The sequence below is a fragment of the Amblyomma maculatum genome, chromosome 1 (genome assembly GCF_055883805.1).
Source record: "Amblyomma maculatum isolate TAMU_Amacu chromosome 1, ASM5588380v1, whole genome shotgun sequence".
Classification (NCBI taxonomy): domain Eukaryota; kingdom Metazoa; phylum Arthropoda; class Arachnida; order Ixodida; family Ixodidae; genus Amblyomma; species Amblyomma maculatum.
The window spans coordinates 221,465,465-221,471,464 of NC_139344.1; positions in this window are offsets into that span (position 1 = coordinate 221,465,465).

Genomic DNA, 6,000 nt, shown 5'->3' on the forward strand with positions numbered 1-6,000 from the left:
ACTTCGTCTGCAGTGCCTCGAGGATGCCATCTAACCATCGCGTTCGCTGCCTACCCCTTCTCCGGCTCCCAACATCAAATCTTTCTCCAGCGACTCCTCTCTTCTCATCAGATGACCAAAGTAGCTGAGCTTTAACTTTAGAATTTGACCTTCCAATGAGCAGTCAGGGTTTATGGTCGACAATATCGACTGATTTGATCTTCTGGCCGTACAAGGAACTCTCAAGAGTCTCCGGCAGCACCACAATTCAAACGCGTCAATTCTTAGGCGGTCAGCCTTCTTCACAGTCCAACTCTAGCATCCATACATCACAACTGGAAAGACCATAGCGCGAGTTATAAGGATCTTGATTGGCAGTGTAATGTCTCTGCTCTTTACTAGGCGGTCAAGGCTAACCATTGCTCTCTTTCCCAGAAGCAGGCGTCTCCTAATTTCATGGCTGCAGTCTCCTTCCGGGGTAATCTTGGAGCCCAAGAAGGAAAACTGTCAACGCTTCCACTTCTTGTCCATTGATGCTCCAGGACTTGATAGGGCAAGACGCCATGATCTTTGTCTTTTTAATGTTCAGTTTAAGCCCAAACTTCTCACTCTCTTCTTGTACGCGCATCAGAAGTCTCTTGAGTTCCACTTCACTTTCTGCCATTAAAGTGGTATCATCCGCATATCTAAGGTTGTTGATACGTTTTCCAGCAATCTTCACTCCAGCTGAAGACTCGTCCAGACCGGCCTTCCTCATGATGCACTCTGCATATAGGTTAAATAGGTAGGGCGACAGTATGCAGCCTTGCATCACTCCTTTCTCAATCGGAAACCGATCAGTAAGACCATGCCCAGTTCTGACTGTGGCCTCTTGCCCTTCATACAGGTTCCTTAGGAGACAGATGAGGTGAATTGGAACTCCCATCTCTTGGAGAGCTTGCCACAATCTGCTGTGATCTACGCAGTCAAACGCTTTCGCATAATCAATAAAGCAGAAGTAGATGGGTTTCTGGAACTCTCTTGCTTTTTCCATGATCCAGCGAAGGTTGGCAATTTGGTCTCTAGTTCCTCTGCCCTTGCGAAACCCAACTTGCGCGTTCGGAAGCTCTCGATCCACATACTGCTGCAGCCTTCCTTGGAGGATTTTCAACATCACCTTGCTAGCATGCGAAATAAGCGCGATCGTGCGGTAGTTGGAACAATCTTTGGCACTGCCTTTCTTTGGAATGTGGATGTAAACTGACCTCCTCCAATCCTGTGGCCTAAAAAGCACTAAATTAATTAACGAACGAGTGTAAATATAATTGCTATCGCAGTTTTCTCGCATCAAATTTTGTGACCCTCCTGGCAACTTTTAAAAATACGTTTCTTCAAAGATTTTGCTTTCTTATTCGGTTCTCTCTATTACCTGTCTTTATGCGCTGTGTCCAGCTCAGCGCTCAAGTTAGCAATGACATCAAACGAGGCCAGTCGAGCGTTCTGCAACTTACGCTGTTCCAAATCGCCTTCACGATGAAGGAGACTGGTACCATACGTCCAGTGACAGATGCGGCAGGCGCGATCAGCAGGAAACTGTCCGCTCGCTTTCTGACTCTGAAGGAAGCGCCTTCGTTCTGGACGCCCGTAGAGTACTCTGTCGGACAACCATTTTGGACGTGCACGATAGAAAAAGAGAACAAGGAAAGTATTAGGATGCGTTTTTTTTTTTTTTCGGAAAGAACTGGTTTTGGTATGAGACGTCCACTACTTGACAGTATGGTGTACAGGGTCAATCACACTTAGCGGGAACACGGCTGCGCATGGCTGCGGACGGGCGGATCGAGCATCATTAAGTCCAAGCCAGTAGAAAATTCATGCAAAATGGTGGGCGACACGAAGCATCACTTCGAGGCTTCCGTACTCGTGCGCCACTCTCTGCATTGATTCGGGATTGGGTTATGTGCAATGGCGCAAAGCCCGTGCGTGGCCATGCGGTGCCGTGTTCACGCGAAGTGTGACTGACCCTGTGCTTTGTTCGTTGTTGCCCGAACACCAAAGAGACGTCAAAACAAGGACGCGTGCGTTTTCATTTTTTTAGGGTACCTTATAAGCTCCCGTTTTCAACCGTACATGTCGTTTCTGTGTGGAGACGCTTAAGAGCCGCGGGAGGTGCTGACCATGGGCAGCCTGGGCACATCCAGGCAGCGCCCATAAATATCTGTGACTTGTGTGCCGTCGTGTGGTCTTTTTTTTATTATTATTATTATCATTACACGCATCCATGCTCGGAAACTAGCCAGTGGCGACAATCTAAGCGACTCACGTAAGCCATCCCGACGAATTACGAGAGTCGAAGAATGATCACTTTTGAAAGGAATGCAGGAACTGGGAAAGCGGGGATGTTGTAAGAAACCTTTATAATTCATACGGTTACAGCTACACGTTCTAAAGTAGGTTAACGCAGTAAAATTGCGGAGTAATGCATGCGGCGTCATAAGATCTCGCGTAAGACACATTCGTACAGGCGCTCCTCATAACCTAAAACCTTGCTCGCGTCACAGTTGCGTCATATAGCGTAATGCACGTGAGCTGCGAAAGCGTGGCACCGCTTGCGACACCCGTTGCTGCTGCTGTGCGCGCATACCGTGCCACTGTCTCTTTTCACTCTTTTCATGAATTTTCTTACGCTCTTGTTTGCACGTTTGCCGACAAAGCCGAGGAGAAATGAGTGAAGAGAAGACTGCGACTCTACGTGTCATTTATTTTATTTTTCTATTTTGTACATACTGCTAGCCTCATGTACGAGGCTGCTACATGATTGGGCGAAGACACATTTACATAACCACGTATGAGGGCGGAGTATACATACATATATGACCATATGAGAAAATACCAGTGTTAGAACTGCTACTCGGAAATTGAACAGTACCAAACAACACCAAGAAACAAGAATAACAACAGCTGCGATAAACATATTACAAACAAAAAGAGATAAATTCAGGAGTGGGAGTGAGAGAGGGGGAGGGGGAACTCAACAATAACAAAGCGAAAAGAGCGCTGTGTTTTCAGCTGAGACTAGACCCATTTGCAAAGCTATGTAAATGCATTCAGAGAAGAGCAGTTAACAATATGACCGGGTAATGAATTCCGGCCTCGAATGCCTTGTAGGGGAAAAAAAAAAAAACTTACACGTATCCTTGAGTATTCGGCATTCTGTTAACTGCTCAGACTGTTGAGTTTAGTATTTCCAGTTGTGCGCAATCAATTTTAGGCGGTTATCCTTTGCGCGAAAACTAATAGTGGGAAGTCAAGCCCGTGTTATAACCGTATATATGATGCTAACTTGTAGATTATGTAATAGCGCTTATCTCTACATGATACGGTTAACTATGGGCGGACACAAGTAGAGAAAAAAGCGGCAGATGGCCCTCAAAGTAGACCCTTCAGCCTATGGCGTCGATCGACCTCCATGACTACTCTGATTAGCTGATTAAAGAGTGATGAGCCTCCTTTCATCTGCCATACCTTGGGCAGTCACGTTATACCGAAGGAGCGTTCGAAGCCATTGGCTGCATGCCGGGGAGTTCTCCGAAGGAGAACAGCCGCCTTTTTTCTTGTGGTGTACTCGACTACTGTCGTGTGATCGTTTTCTCTCAGTAACCTTAAATGCAGTGGCTTGCTGATTTCTAGTGTACGATTTGAAGGTATGCGATATCTAGCATATCATACACAAGAGAAACAGAAACACACACACACACACACACACACACACACACACACACACACACACACACACACACACACACACACACACACACACACACACACACACACACACACACACACACACACGCACACGCACACGCACACGCACACGCACACGCACACGCACACACACACACACACACACACACACACACACACACACACACACACACACACACACACACACACACACCTTTGTTGTAGAGATGTGAATCGAGGAGAGACCCTTGGATCTCGAGTCAAACACGCTACTCCTGTGCCTAGGAGGCATTCTTTTTTTCATTAAATATGTCATTTTATGCGGTGAAACAATGCTCTATATGCACGGTCGTCCACTCCAATATAGGGTGAACACGCGAGCGCTTCGTCTTTCTCTTCAGAGCAGCAGCGGCGGCAGTATATCAGACCTGAGTGTGAATCGAAGCAAAACGACAGCTTGTACAAACCACAGGCCTCTACTATAGTTTCCTCCTATTTGCTGCCATGGTGGATGCTGCGGACGCTTCGAAGAGAGAGGCCACCCCCTCGCGTGTTCACCCTGAAAGAGACGACCCTCTTCATGAGCTATTCTCAAAGCCTTCAGACAAGCGGTATTGAACTCGCCACAATGCCAAGAACTCCAACGTCCCGCCGGGATGGCGGCTGGCTCGACTGCAAGGATGCGGGATTGAATCCCGGCCGCGGCGGCTGCTTTTCGGTGGAGGCAAAAAAGCCAGGCGCCCGTGTGCTGTGCGATATCAGTGTACGTTAAAGGACCTCAGGTGGCCGAAATTTTCGGAGCCCTCCATTACGACGTCTCTCATAGCCTGAGTCGCTTTGGGACATTAAACCCCATAAACTGAATCAAACACTTGAAGGCAACAATCTCTAGAAGGGTGGCAAGGCTGAGGGTGGCATGCCACCAGGAGGGAGTGGCGCTATAGTAGAAAGTTCGCCCGATTATGCAATTCAGGTGAAGAATTACTTGGGAAAATGTAATTTTCTAGAAACAACGGATTCTCAATGCCGGTCCATCACGCGAGTCTTCCATATATGCTGTGTAGCCCATTAAGAAACAACATGCATGCCTAAGGGTTTTTTCGCCGTGTGGAAACGCAGAAAGGTACCGTGCACAATGGGAAGTAAAATAAAGTTGCTTATTTAATGTCCTCTGTAGCACATGCAAAATCAATATTTCATATGTTCGTTTACTTTCAATGAAGCAGCTTGTAAAAAAAAAAATGACTCTTAAGCTTCAGCTTAAGAGTAGACGCGATAGCACCTTTAATGCCACCTTTTTATTCCGCGGTTTTTCATATTTTTCCTGCGTAAATTATTTAAATAATTATTACTGCAATATCAATTATCATACACACGTTAGCAAATCATACGCATACCTACGCATCCACCATGGCCTATGTGTTGCGTGCCTACCTGTCATGTATATTGCCTGGATTTGAACCTTAATGGCAATATATTTATTTAATTGCTAATTTTTCCCGACACGTTTTTATCAATTATGGGTTATGGCGACGCGCTTTGGGCCAAACGAGCTGCACACTCTATTGCCTAAAAATGCATTTGTGCACGGCGGAACTGACATTTCATGGATCCGTACAACGCATCATGTCCGGAAAGTACCGAAAGTATAGAACGGAAAAAAGAATTGGAACGAAGGCTTTTTTCAATTCTTTTTTTCCCGCGGCACTGAAAAAAAAAAAAAATGAACTGAAAAACAGTCTGCTAGAAAGCTTAAAGCAATACACACCTCTTGCATAAATCCCCATAAACAAGGAAGACCTGAGAAGTTAAAAAAAAAAAATCTATGCAAGACGCTAACGAAATGTATCTGCGAAAAGGCGCGAACTATCGGATGTGAAGCGTTTCTGAAAAAATGAACCGGTAAACAATCTTGTGCGTAAAAAGGTTCACTAAACCAAAGCCGCCTGCGCTGACAGGTCGGACAAGATAACAACGTTTCATTGGCTCGTATGAATACCATCAAAGAAAAGTGCGAGACATTTTATAAAAAAAAAAAGAAGATAAATATGAAGCTAGCGTATTGAATCATCTGTAGAACATAAGTTATCTTAAAGGCCACGCAGGCACGTGAGTACGGCCTGATTACAGTAGGCCTTTATATCCGTGTTCGGGTTGTATTTCGGGCAACGTGGTAACTTATGACTGCACGATATAGTATGTGTGAGATCAGGGAGGCAATGATTAAGTGAGCACTTCGCCATGATGCGCCAGATCAGTCACTAATATCCGGAAGATTTGAACCAACTGATATTATCT